Here is a 15033-nt window from a genome sequence, read left to right as displayed (position 1 = left end):
CTTTGAAATATGTTAGAGTCATCGTCAAAGCAATCAGAGAACTTTTGTTGATAGACAATTTGACGAGAGCCATCACAGCCAGTTCCAAGTTTTTCAATCCATCTGCATAACAGCTTTGAAGAACCTTCTCAAGAGAATGACAAGGTCTCATCGAGTATGTCCTGAAGCACAACTTCAACATACGTATCCGTAAGTCGGATTGAATATAGTTTTGGACAGCAGAATTTCTTTGCTTCTCTTAAAAGGTTATAACAGGGAAATATATCCTCATTGGATTCGTTTAACAACTCCTACTGCCTCCTTGTAACAGAGATTTTCAAAGCTTCCTCAGATGTGTATTTTTTTCACTTTTGGTTTCTGAGCGGTATTTTATTTTTTTTTTATTACTTTTTTTGTATTGTTTGGCTCTAGTTGGAGTTGAAGTTTTATATATTATGAGTTTAGAGGCTGCATTATTTCCAGACATCCTTTGACTAGCGCTAGCTGCAATTAAGTTTTGAAAAATTTTCAAAATTAAATTAAGAATTTTAAACATAAATTTTATTAATAATTTTCTAAAATTTAAAATCACTTCCAATGAAATCGCCTTTTAAACTCTTTCTTATCTCAAAAAAACAAAAACAAAATTATACAAACATTTATTTTTATTACAAAAGATACTTATGAGACAGATTTCAATACAAGTGAATTTGGGAAATAACTTGTGGCATAAAACAAACAAAAAAGCCTTTAAATTCAACTTATTATTTACACATTTTTTAAAAATTTATTTATCTTACTTTGGCTTTAATTTTAGCAAACAAAATTCATTAACTTAGAAAAAAGAAAAAATCTCACACCAAATTCACTTCAAAAATCGTGCGCTTCATACAAATCACTCGCTTAGAAAATAAAACGAAAGCTACAGCATTTTTTAAAACATACTATTATTGTATTTAATTTTATTAAAAATTTTTCTCAACAATTTTTCAAACTTTGCTAAACATTTTTTTTTCTTAATTTTCTACAACTTCTTTCTCCTACTGTTGCTTTAATTGTAATATTTACATTGTTTTTTTTTAATTTTAAAATAATTTTAAACAAACTTACTTCTTTCTTGCTATCTTTAGAATACAGAGTACCCATTTTTTGGAATGATATTTTTTGAAAAATAATAATTGTATATTTTATTTAATGAACCAAATTGAATGAAACAAAATATTTTAATTAATTGGAGTAAAGATTTTTGTAATCTTGTATTTTTGTAGAATTCAAAAACAAAATTAAAATTATTGCCTAAAAATTTTTAAATTTTAAACAATCGGTTCACAAATATTACAAAATTCTTAAAACCACTTAAATATCATTCATTAAACTCTTATTTTTATAACATTTTCATTTACTGCAAAAAATGGGTCTTTGTTGTGTGTATTTGTGAATCGTTTTAAGTTTTTTCTTCACATTATATTTAAATTTTTTGCTTAAATTGAACATTGAATTAAACTCATGCAATGACTACTAAAATATGCAACCTTGTGCTTCACACTTTCTTACACTGTTGCATTTTCACACAGTTGCATTTTTAAACACACACGCTTTCTAGCTTAAGGTTGCCATATTTCGTAGTTGTGTATTTAATTGCTGTTTTTTTTAATTTTTTATGTCTAAATTAATTTAAATGCACTATAATTTCGAGCTATTTAACGCATATCACTTTGTTTTAATAATATTTTAAATGTTCGTAGAGTTAATATGTAATTTTAATAACAATTTGTAAGTTTCAATGTTTAGATACAAAATAATTAATAGAAGAAAATGGTTCATTAAAGCTTTAACTACAAATAAATATATTCCAAAAGAAGGGTTCTCTGTACAATATCGTAAATTGTTATAAATTTTGTGGGAAATATCTTAAACAAATGGCATATAATGCAGTGGAAACATCAATAAGTCATATTGAGATACAGAGCAAAGAAACTAACTAATATTGCATAGTTCAGATCTAGCTCTCGTTCTTTATTCAGGTTCTAGTTCAGTTCTAGTTCAGTTCTAGTTCAGTTCTAGTTCAGTTCTAGTTCAGTTCTAGTTCAGTTCTAGTTCAGTTCTAGTTCAGTTCTAGTTCAGTTCTAGTTCAGTTCTAGTTCAGTTCTAGTTCAGTTCTAGTTCAGTTCTAGTTCAGTTCTAGTTCAGTTCTAGTTCAGTTCTAGTTCAGTTCTAGTTCAGTTCTAGTTCAGTTCTAGTTCAGTTCTAGTTCAGTTCTAGTTCAGTTCTAGTTCAGTTCTAGTTCAGTTCTAGTTCAGTTCTAGTTCAGTTCTAGTTCAGTTCTAGTTCAGTTCTAGTTCAGTTCTAGTTCAGTTCTAGTTCAGCTAGTTCAGTTCTAGTTCAGTTCTAGTTCAGTTCTAGTTCAGTTCTAGTTCAGTTCTAGTTCAGTTCTAGTTCAGTTCTAGTTCAGTTCTAGTTCAGTTCTAGTTCAGTTCTAGTTCAGTTCTAGTTCAGTTCTAGTTCAGTTCTAGTTCAGTTCTAGTTCAGTTCTAGTTCAGTTCTAGTTCAGTTCTAGTTCAGTTCTAGTTCAGTTCTAGTTCAGTTCTAGTTCAGTTCTAGTTCAGTTCTAGTTCAGTTCTAGTTCAGTTCTAGTTCAGTTCTAGTTCAGTTCTAGTTCAGTTCTAGTTCAGTTCTAGTTCAGTTCTAGTTCAGTTCTAGTTCAGTTCTAGTTCAGTTCTAGTTCAGTTCTAGTTCAGTTCTAGTTCAGTTCTAGTTCAGTTCTAGTTCAGTTCTAGTTCTAGTTCAGTTCTAGTTCTAGTTCAGTTCTAGTTCAGTTCTAGTTCAGTTCTAGTTCAGTTCTAGTTCAGTTCTAGTTCAGTTCTAGTTCAGTTCTAGTTCAGTTCTAGTTCAGTTCTAGTTCAGTTCTAGTTCAGTTCTAGTTCAGTTCTAGTTCAGTTCTAGTTCAGTTCTAGTTCAGTTCTAGTTCAGTTCTAGTTCTAGTTCTAGTTCAGTTCTAGTTCTAGTTCAGTTCTAGTTCTAGTTCAGTTCTAGTTCAGTTCTAGTTCAGTTCTAGTTCAGTTCTAGTTCAGTTCTAGTTCAGTTCTAGTTCAGTTCTAGTTCAGTTCTAGTTCAGTTCTAGTTCAGTTCTAGTTCAGTTCTAGTTCAGTTCTAGTTCAGTTCTAGTTCAGTTCTAGTTCAGTTCTAGTTCAGTTCTAGTTCAGTTCTAGCTCAGTTCTAGTTCAGTTCTAGTTCAGTTCTAGTTCAGTTCTAGTTCAGTTCTAGTTCAGTTCTAGTTCAGTTCTAGTTCAGTTCTAGTTCAGTTCTAGTTCAGTTCTAGTTCAGTTCTAGTTCAGTTCTAGTTCAGTTCTAGTTCAGTTCTAGTTCAGTTCTAGTTCAGTTCTAGTTCAGTTCTAGTTCAGTTCTAGTTCAGTTCTAGTTCAGTTCTAGTTCAGTTCTAGTTCAGTTCTAGTTCAGTTCTAGTTCAGTTCTAGTTCAGTTCTAGTTCAGTTCTAGTTCAGTTCTAGTTCAGTTCTAGTTCAGTTCTAGTTCAGTTCTAGTTCAGTTCTAGTTCAGTTCTAGTTCAGTTCTAGTTCAGTTCTAGTTCAGTTCTAGTTCAGTTCTAGTTCAGTTCTAGTTCAGTTCTAGTTCAGTTCTAGTTCAGTTCTAGTTCAGTTCTAGTTCAGTTCTAGTTCAGTTCTAGTTCAGTTCTAGTTCAGTTCTAGTTCAGTTCTAGTTCAGTTCTAGTTCAGTTCTAGTTCAGTTCTAGTTCAGTTCTAGTTCAGTTCTAGTTCAGTTCTAGTTCAGTTCTAGTTCAGTTCTAGTTCAGTTCTAGTTCAGTTCTAGTTCAGTTCTAGTTCAGTTCTAGTTCAGTTCTAGTTCAGTTCTAGTTCAGTTCTAGTTCAGTTCTAGTTCAGTTCTAGTTCAGTTCTAGTTCAGTTCTAGTTCAGTTCTAGTTCAGTTCTAGTTCAGTTCTAGTTCAGTTCTAGTTCAGTTCTAGTTCAGTTCTAGTTCAGTTCTAGTTCAGTTCTAGTTCAGTTCTAGTTCAGTTCTAGTTCAGTTCTAGTTCAGTTCTAGTTCAGTTCTAGTTCAGTTCTAGTTCAGTTCTAGTTCAGTTCTAGTTCAGTTCTAGTTCAGTTCTAGTTCAGTTCTAGTTCAGTTCTAGTTCAGTTCTAGTTCAGTTCTAGTTCAGTTCTAGTTCAGTTCTAGTTCAGTTCTAGTTCAGTTCTAGTTCAGTTCTAGTTCAGTTCTAGTTCAGTTCTAGTTCAGTTCTAGTTCAGTTCTAGTTCAGTTCTAGTTCAGTTCTAGTTCAGTTCTAGTTCAGTTCTAGTTCAGTTCTAGTTCAGTTCTAGTTCAGTTCTAGTTCAGTTCTAGTTGAGGTTCTAGTTTAGGTTCTAGTTTAGGTTCTAGTTTAGGTTCTAGTTTAGGTTCTAGTTTAGGTTCTAGTTTAGGTTCTAGTTTAGGTTCTAGTTTAGGTTCTAGTTTAGGTTCTAGTTTAGGTTCTAGTTTAGGTTCTAGTTTAGGTTCTAGTTTAGGTTCTAGTTTAGGTTCTAGTTTAGGTTCTAGTTTAGGTTCTAGTTTAGGTTCTAGTTTAGGTTCTAGTTTAGGTTCTAGTTTAGGTTCTAGTTTAGGTTCTAGTTTAGGTTCTAGTTTAGGTTCTAGTTTAGGTTCTAGTTTAGGTTCTAGTTTAGGTTCTAGTTTAGGTTCTAGTTTAGGTTCTAGTTTAGGTTCTAGTTTAGGTTCTAGTTTAGGTTCTAGTTTAGGTTCTAGTTTAGGTTCTAGTTTAGGTTCTAGTTTAGGTTCTAGTTTAGGTTCTAGTTTAGGTTCTAGTTTAGGTTCTAGTTTAGGTTCTAGTTTAGGTTCTAGTTTAGGTTCTAGTTTAGGTTCTAGTTTAGGTTCTAGTTTAGGTTCTAGTTTAGGTTCTAGTTTAGGTTCTAGTTTAGGTTCTAGTTTAGGTTCTAGTTTAGGTTCTAGTTTAGGTTCTAGTTTAGGTTCTAGTTTAGGTTCTAGTTTAGGTTCTAGTTTAGGTTCTAGTTTAGGTTCTAGTTTAGGTTCTAGTTTAGGTTCTAGTTTAGGTTCTAGTTTAGGTTCTAGTTTAGGTTCTAGTTTAGGTTCTAGTTTAGGTTCTAGTTTAGGTTCTAGTTTAGGTTCTAGTTTAGGTTCTAGTTTAGGTTCTAGTTTAGGTTCTAGTTTAGGTTCTAGTTTAGGTTCTAGTTTAGGTTCTAGTTTAGGTTCTAGTTTAGGTTCTAGTTTAGGTTCTAGTTTAGGTTCTAGTTTAGGTTCTAGTTTAGGTTCTAGTTTAGGTTCTAGTTTAGGTTCTAGTTTAGGTTCTAGTTTAGGTTCTAGTTTAGGTTCTAGTTTAGGTTCTAGTTTAGGTTCTAGTTTAGGTTCTAGTTTAGGTTCTAGTTTAGGTTCTAGTTTAGGTTCTAGTTTAGGTTCTAGTTTAGGTTCTAGTTTAGGTTCTAGTTTAGGTTCTAGTTTAGGTTCTAGTTTAGGTTCTAGTTTAGGTTCTAGTTTAGGTTCTAGTTTAGGTTCTAGTTTAGGTTCTAGTTTAGGTTCTAGTTTAGGTTCTAGTTTAGGTTCTAGTTTAGGTTCTAGTTTAGGTTCTAGTTTAGGTTCTAGTTTAGGTTCTAGTTTAGGTTCTAGTTTAGGTTCTAGTTTAGGTTCTAGTTTAGGTTCTAGTTTAGGTTCTAGTTTAGGTTCTAGTTTAGGTTCTAGTTTAGGTTCTAGTTTAGGTTCTAGTTTAGGTTCTAGTTTAGGTTCTAGTTTAGGTTCTAGTTTAGGTTCTAGTTTAGGTTCTAGTTTAGGTTCTAGTTTAGGTTCTAGTTTAGGTTCTAGTTTAGGTTCTAGTTTAGGTTCTAGTTTAGGTTCTAGTTTAGGTTCTAGTTTAGGTTCTAGTTTAGGTTCTAGTTTAGGTTCTAGTTTAGGTTCTAGTTCAGGTTCTAGAACATGTTCTTGTTTCTTGTTTTAGTTCTAGTTTAAGTTTAATTTCTAGTTTAGATTATAGTTCAGTTCTAGTTCTGCAGCTTTCCACATTATCTTATAAAGATCGTACGACTCAAATATACTTAACTTTAAGAAGTGCCTTTACTTGCCTATTAACCTACAAAATTTATGACAATTTAGATAATTTCTCACTTTTAAATTAAACTAGAATATTAAACTCTAAACTTTAACCCCAAAGCATTGGCTTTCAAAACCATAACTGCTTTTTAACATGGCCCCCACAAACATCGACGTAAAAACGCAATGTCTCCAGCAACAAATTACCAAATTAAATAAGTTTAAAAAAGAAAAAATTTAATTAATTTTCTTACAGGTGTTACCATCTTATTATCACAAACCGTATTTTCACTATTGGTTGGTAACGTTATCACCAAAACTAGTGAGGCCGTGCCATTATTAGGTACTAGAATTGAAACTACATATTCAAACATTTTTTAACGTTTAAACTAGAAAATGAAACATAAAATTCTGCTATAAACCTATAACAAAAAACTGAACTGCTCTTTTGATCCTAGACTCTAAAACTATTGCTCTAAGTTGAAACATTAAAAAAAAACAGAAACTCTACTAACCTTTAAAAAAAAAATTAAATAACCATTTTCTATTTTCTTCCATAAACCCCCAGCTAAACGTTTGAAAACAAAACATATGTAGTTGCCTGTTAAATTTAAAATAAAAAAAAAACTCACCAGTTAACAAAAAAATTTTGGTTATCAAACAAAAATACAATTTAGAAGTGCATTATGAAACATAAAACTCAAACCCAATAAACTGAAATAAACAAGAAAGAATTTAAACAAAAACTCTATACATATTTAAAAAAAGAAATTTAAAATATTTAACATAATTTTAAGCATGTCTCAAATCCTCAAATTTTTGCCTTAACAAAGCTGTAAAATATTAATAAAATTACAAAACTATTTTTATAAAGCTTTAATGAGCCTTTTCTCTAAGTGTATTTAAGATATTTTAGTAAACTTAAATCTTTCTTTGTATTTTTTATGTTTAGATTTTCATTTTAAATTAAATTTTGGAGTAAAACTCAATTTTTATTTTAGGATAACAGAAATAATTCCAAAAGCCTCATAATAGCTTCCAAACTTTTCATAAATCTCAAAAGTTTAGCTTCTATCATAGGTCTTTATATAGATAAATTTAAGCTTCAATTGCATGTCTTTATAAAGTATAATTTTAGCTTCAATCGTAGGTCTTTATAAAGTTAAATTTCAGTTTCAATCATAGGTCTTAATAAAGTTAAATTTTAGCTTCAATTATAGGTCCTTATAAAGTTAAATTTTAGCTTATATCATAGGTCTTTATATAGATCAATTTTAGCTTCAATCGTAGGTCTTTATATAGATAAATTTTAGCTTCCATCGCATGTCTTTATAAAGTATAATTTTAACTTCAATCGTAGGTCTTTATAATGTTAAATTTTAGCTTCAATCATAGGTATTTATAAATTTAAATTTTAGCTTCAATCATAGGTCTTAATATAGTTAGATTTTAGCTTCAATCATAGGTCTTTGTAACTTTCAATTTTAGCTTCAATCATAGGTCTTTATAAATTTAAATTTTAACTTCAATCATAGGTCTTTATAAAGTTCAGTTTTAGCTTCAATCATAGGTCTTTATATTGTTCAATTTTAACTTCAATCATAGGTCTTTATAATGTTAAAATTTATCTTCAATAATTGGTCATCATAAAGTTAAATTTTAGCTTCAATCATCGGTCTTTATAAATTTAAATTTTAGCTACAATCATAGGTCTTTATATAGTTAAATTTTATCTTCAATAATAGTTCATTATAAAGTTAAATTTTAGCTTCAATCATAGGTCTTTATATTGTTCAATTTTAACTTCAATCATGGTCTTAATATAGTTAGGTCTTAATATAGTTAGATTTTAGCTTCAATCATAGGTCTTTGTAGCTTTCAATTTTAGCTTCAATCATAGGTCTTTATAAATTTAAATTTTAACTTCAATCATAGGTCTTTATAAAGTTCAGTTTTAGCTTCAATCATAGGTCTTTATATTGTTCAATTTTAACTTCAATCATAGGTCTTTATAATGTTAAAATTTATCTTCAATAATTGGTCATCATAAAGTTAAATTTTAGCTTCAATCATCGGTCTTTATAAATTTAAATTTTAGCTACAATCATAGGTCTTTATATAGTTAAATTTTATCTTCAATAATAGTTCATTATAAAGTTAAATTTTAGCTTCAATCATAGGTCTTTATATTGTTCAATTTTAACTTCAATCATGGGTCTTTATAAAGTTAAATTTTAGCTTCAATCATAGATCTTTATAAAGTTAAATTTTAGCTTCAATCATAGGTCTTTATATTGTTCAATTTTAACTTCAATCATAGGTCTTTATAAAGTTCTATTTTAATTTCAATCATAGGGGTTTATAAAGTTCAATTTTAGCTTCAATCATAGGTCTTTATAAAGTTAAATCTTAGCTTCAATCATAGGTCTTTATAAATTTCAATTTTAGCTTCAATCATAGGTCTTTATATTGGTCAATTTTAACTTCAATCAAAGGTCTTTATAAAGTTAAAGTTTAGCTTCTATCATAGGTCTTTATATAGATAAATTTTAGCTTCAATCATAGGTCTTTATAAATTTCAATTTTATCTTCAATCATAGGTCTTTATATAGTTCAATTTTAACTTCAATCATAAGTCTTTATAAAGTAAAATTTTAGCTTCAATCATAGGTCGTTATAAAGCTCAATTTTAGCTTTTATCGTAGGTCTTTATAAAGTTCAATTTTAGCTTCAATAATAGGTCTTTATAAAGTTCAATTTTAGCTTCAATCATAGGTCTTTATAAAGTTCAATTTTAGCTTCAATCATAGGTCTTTATAAAGTTCAATTTTAGCTTTTATCGTAGGTCTTTATAAAGTTAAATTTTAGCTTTAATAATAGGTCTTTATAAAGTAAAATTTTAGCTTCAATCATAGGTCGTTATAAAGCTCAATTTTAGCTTTTATCGTAGGTCTTTATAAAGTTAAATTTTAGCTTCAATAATAGGTCTTTATAAAGTTCAATTTTAGCTTCAATCATAGGTCTTTATAAACTTAAATTTTAGCTTCAATCATATGTCTTTATAAAGTTCAATTTTAGCTTCAATCATAGGTCTTTATAAAGTTCAATTTTAGCTTTTATCGTAGGTCTTTATAAAGTTCAATTTTAGCTTCAATAATAGGTCTTTATAAAGTAAAATTTTAGCTTCAATCATAGGTCGTTATAAAGCTCAATTTTAGCTTTTATCGTAGGTCTTTATAAAGTTCAATTTTAGCTTCAATCATTAAATTTTAGCTCAGTTTATATCAGTTTTTTTATAAATTGATCATTAGTTTTAACTCTCTTTTACCAAAATCAATATTTTAAGCAAGATCGAGAGTTGAAAATTCTACTGCCTACTATCCGTTTTAAATTTCCAAATAATAAAATTGAGTTTTACTTTACATTGTATAGCTTTTATATTATATATTCTTTAAAGTTTTTAATTTCTTTTTAAATACCACCTTATCATTTTCTCTCTATTTTTAAATATTAAACTGCAGCATTGCAACACACAACAAATTGAAAATTTAAAAAGAAAACTAAATTAAATTAATTAAATTTGAATAAATACTTGTCATTTAATCATGTCAAAGAAAACTAAAACCAAACTAAATCATTATCATGTTAAATTAAAAAAAAAACGAAATCTTAAACTGAAACAACCAGCAGCTTTTTATACTTATGTTAAAAATAGTAGAGTTCGAATTTATTTTTCTACCCCACCTCTAAACTCATTTGAAAAGTAGTTTTTGTTAACAAATAAATTTTCCAAGTATCAAAAATGACTAAAAGAAATATATATATATTTTTTCTATTCTCTTAAATCAAATTAATTAAATAATTCATAAATTGTTTCTTTTAAAAAAAATATATTACAAATAATCGTATTTCTTTATGAGCTAAATTCTATAAATAAAGTTAATATTTTAATAATTTTAAAAATTCATTATTATTACAATTATTTTTCTTATGATTAAACATTTTTTATTCATTCATTCAAATATACATAAGTATTTAGGAAAAGTATTAACAAAATTGAGTGCATGTTGTAGAAATTAGAGCAAGTAAATAAATAATATATTGAAGTAGTTTTAGTTTTTTAAAATGATTTTAATTTAGGGGAACTTTTTATTTTAAGATATGAATAGAAAACTTTAAGAAAATTAAAGCATTATTGTATCAAATTTACTAACAAACAGTTAAAAAACAGTTAAGAATTGCTCTTGGATACAGAGCTTGACCATTTTATCTGGGTAATATTTTTATCGCGCAAATTCCTGGTTAGGGAGGAACTCTATGATTAGGCTAGGATGAGTTGAGGGGCAGTTTAATACCCATTGTGCGATGTTGTACACTCTTGAGGAAATTTGTTTCCCTTTTCTGGCCAGTAGCCTAAAAATGGTCCGCTATATTAAGCACCTAGTCACCACAAGTTAATTTCTTACTGATTTTCATTCCTTATGAAAATGTTCGTCTCTAATTCGACTAAAAACAGGACTGTGGCACAGTTAATGTTCCAGTTTCATCCTCTTCATCACATCTCATGCTCGTATTGAGAGATAAACGGCTACAAGCTAGGTGTGACTTCAGGTCTGTTTCTCCAGTTAACATATTAACTAATCTTCTTAGTGTTGGGCTATTCAGTTTCACAAACTCCTTTATTCTCCTTATGTTTGGGTTTCCCCAAAGAATAATATACGCATTGCCAACTGTACAGTTCTGACTTTCTCTGACATGTTCGTTTATTGGCCATACCCTCAGTTCATCCTTAAATCTTTGGAAGATTTGATATTTTCCAGCTTGTCTGTTTTTTTCCTTCCGATAGTGTCATAATGGCTTGATATTATCTCAAGGTTTTCGCAATTATAGTATGAGTTTATTTTCGAGATTTAACATTATCGTTCCTTAGGTTATCAATTCTCTTCAACCATGATCATCGACATGATCTCATGGAAAACAGTTCTATGATCTGGCAGACGAAAGTATTTACTAACATTTCCCTTTTGATCGCCTAATTTTGAATCATATAATCGATTCTTTGGTTATTCCTTATCCTCGTTACTTCATCCCATTATTATCCATTCTGTTCAAATTCTGTCACATCTATTAGTGGAAATATTACACTTTGGTAAGATATTTATTATCCTTTGTTGTCTGGTTGCATTTTGCGGCAAGGGTTGCTTCATATTTCACCTTGGGTAATCTACTAGCAGTGATTACTGATCACTAGTTGTTCGTGGTACACACTAGGAGATGGAATCTCCTATATAATGACTTATCTTAAAGTTGTCGGAACTTGGAACCACTGCCTGATTAATCAATGCTGATTTTGGAATACCTTCGAGAGTTGGCAGTCAAATACTCGTTTAATTTTTTGTCTGCTTTTCTTTGAGACCCCTGTAATGGACCAAAAAAGTGACAGATGCCATCCATGCATTTAAACCATCCAAGACTATAGGACCCAACTTTATATCCATGCTGATATTGAAATATCTTGGAGTTTTCGCTTGATTTTTGTCGGTTTTTCGTTGAGTGCTTTGAAATTGACAAAGTGAAATGAAGAGTTGTTGCCAAACATTACTACCTTCCAATCTGGGATGCGCTGCAGTTTTACACTTCAACTGAAGTGGGAGATGTCATCAGATCAGCAAAGCAATCCAAGGCTATAGGGCCCGACGGTATATCAATGCTGATGTTAAAATACCTCGGAGAGCGGGCAGTCAAGTTCGCGCTTAATTTGACTTTTCGCTTCACAACCTTCCAGTGCGTCCCAGCTACAGCTTTGCAATTCATTTGAAGTTGCAGATGCCATGAACTCAGTTAAACCATCCAAGACTATAAAGCCCGACAGGATATCCATTCTGATATTGAAACACATTGGAGAGTGGAAAGTCGAGTTTTCGCTTGATTTTTTCGGCTTTTTGTTGAGTGGCGTATGATGGCCAAATCGAAAAGAAGTGTTGTTTGCTTCACAATAGTGTTTATAAAAAACCGATTTTTTAAAAAACCGGTTTGTCGGTTAACCGAAAATCAACATTTTAAATTAACCGGTTCGCAAAAAACCGAGATTTGAAAGAAAAACCGGTTTTTCGGTTAACCGGTTTATAAACACTACTTCACAACCTACAAGTCTGGGACACATCACAGTTGCAGTCGACAACTGAAGTGGCAATGGACATCATCTTAGAAACACAATAAGGGCCGACCATGTTGATATTGACATATAGAGCGGACAGTGCAGTACCTTACAATGGTTTTTAGTCCGTCAGTAATACTCATCCAATGCCTGGAAAAAGCGTACATCCCGATCTTCCAACATGGGAAAGATGCGACTGTGTTGACAGTTATACAAGCCAACACCACTGAACAGTACTAATCAGCAGCTAGTCAACCGAATAGAAGTGTTGTTCCCAAACTTCACAATCTTCCAGTCTGGGAAATACCACAGTTTTTCAATACAACTGACTAGCAGATATCATCAACCCAGCTAAACGATCCAAGGCCATAGAGCCCGATGGAATATCCATGCTTATGTTGAAACACTTTGGAAATCGGGTAGTCGAGTTATCACTGGAACGCGCTATAGTTTTACACTTCAATTGAAATACCTTAGAGAACAGGCAATCGAATACCATACAACGGATTTTAACTTGTGATTTATATCCAAGACGATTTTTAATCAATATGTTTATATTCACCTCTTTCACAAAGACTCTTGAAGTTCATCTCCTCCCTAGCTTCACAACCTACCATTCTGGGACTCATCACAGTTCTATACGGCAACTGAAGTGTCAACGACCATCAACTTAGACAATCTATTCAAGGCTTTAGAGACGACCACTGCGACCACTTATATACCGGACAGTGGAGAACCTTACAATGGTTTTTAATCTGTCAGATTCCGATCCTCAAACATAGTAATGACGCAACTGTGAGACAATCATACAGGCCAATATCACTATTTTCACCTTTTTCACTATATATAAGCTCATCTTCTCCCCCGGTGATACATCGCCTACCAGCAGCTTTTTACCCGCATGGAAGTGTTGCAAACAACACTTCTAAAACTTCACAGTTTTACACGACAACTGACGAGCAGATGCCATCAATCCAGCTAAACCATCCAAGAATGTAGGGCCCGATGGAATATCAATGCTGATGTTGAAACACTTTGGAGAGCGGACAGTTGAGTTTTCGCTTTATTTTTTTTGACCGCTTTGAAACGGGCAAAACGAAACGAAGACTTTTTGTCAAACTGTACTACGTTCCAGGCTTGGACGCTCTATAGTTTTACATTTCAATTCAAAAACACCTTGAGATAGTCGAGTACCTTACAACGGATTTTAATATCCAATTTACATCTTATTCCTGGAAAGCGTACATCCCGATGTTCTAACATGGGAAAGATCAATATTTGTGTCTTTTTTCAAGATTACTCTTGAAGTTCATCTTCTTCTCCCGCTGACCCACCAGCAGCTCGGCAATCACATGTTGTCTTGTCAAACTTCACAATCTTCCATTCTGAGAAATACCACAGTCCAATGCTATAGGACCCAGAGGAATATCATAATTTTCATCTCTTTTCACGAAGACTCTTGAGGTTCATCTCCTCCCCCAGCTTACCTGTCACCTACCAACAGCTAATCATCAAAATGTATTTTACCACCATTAAGGGTCACTCATATCAAACAAGTCTCAAACCAGTAAAATCACTTTAAAAGTATGGAGTTTATGTACAGTCCATAACAATATAAAAAGATGGATCGAGAATTATCAGTGTGATTGCCAGTCGTTCATTGTGTTTAGATACAAAAGTTAATGAACTAAATAATGAGCTCTTCAGAGATCCTGATCAACAATTCCAGTTTAAATACTACCTCTCTGAATACTCCGTCTCTCCTCAAGTATTGGAAGTGATTTTCAATAAAGCGGAGGTCAACAATATTTAAATTGTTATATATTATTTCTCATATATAACAATTTAAATATTGTTGAACAACATTTCTTCCTAGACGTAATCGGGAACTCTCACCAACAAAGTCATCTATATCACTCTTTACCACCTAGATGAAGGAAAAAATCTCGCTCTTGGAGTTATAGTCGGTGGAACTCAAATTTCAATTGTGAAACTCGAAGACAAGGAGATAAGCAAAGTAGAAACAAAGTTCTCAAAGCGATCGGAGGTAGCACTTAGAGTCTGGATAATGAAACCTTATTAGCTATGCAGATCCGGTATGGTCGGCTTATGCCACAGCAGTAACACGAACGTAAACGAAGTTGATATAAAGTTCTTAAAGCAATCTGAGGCAGCACTTTGAACATGAATAAATAAACCTTTTTGGCTATGCTGCTCCAATGTAATCACCTTCGTTGTGTGATACAAAGTGAAGAAATATTCGAACCTTCTGAAATACAAATTTGTTCTTCCGGTCATATCATAGGAGGAGTCATCCTAACAACAACATCATACAGTTGGAAAGACCTTCGTACGTACGAGGAGAACATACAATGCCTTGTACAGGATCATATATGACAGCTTTGATTCATAGATTCGCCATTCGTGGCAGGATATCACATGAATATGACAGACGTGAAGGACACCCACCAACTATAGCTAACGCAAAATAGAACATACTAGGGAATACAAGAGTAGCTCTGGAACAACTGAGTTAGGAATGGAGATGCAGACTTAATGTAAAATAGCATTGAGCGGCCCAGCTTATGTCTTGGATCCACAATCAATTCCTAACATATTCAATTGTGAGGGGGGCAGATAGGCCTTGATCTTAATGCAGAATCTCTGGATTAAATAAGAGCTAAAGGAAAGGATAGAGTTAATAACAAGGAATCATGCAAAGTTTGAATGAAAAGTTCCCCAGCGTTTTTTAGTTTCTAGTTTTATAATAAAATATATTTAGGTTTATATGTATGTTAAACATATTTCGTATTTTTGTATTGAAAATTAGTTAAATTTTGTTTTATTAATACATA

General features: G+C 31.4%; 1 protein-coding gene across 1 annotated transcript in view; it reads left to right on the top strand.

Moving 5' to 3' along the window:
• Positions 1-15033, top strand: part of nAChRalpha6 (nicotinic acetylcholine receptor alpha6) — a 531258-nt gene that overhangs the window by 508052 nt on the left and 8173 nt on the right. The gene's annotated exons all lie outside the window — the stretch shown is intronic.

Source organism: Calliphora vicina, chromosome 2, assembly GCF_958450345.1.
Source record: "Calliphora vicina chromosome 2, idCalVici1.1, whole genome shotgun sequence".
In the NCBI taxonomy this organism is placed as follows: Eukaryota; Metazoa; Arthropoda; class Insecta; order Diptera; family Calliphoridae; genus Calliphora; species Calliphora vicina.
The sequence above is the reverse complement of the archived record's forward strand: the minus strand, read 5'-3'. Positions and strand labels throughout refer to the sequence as shown.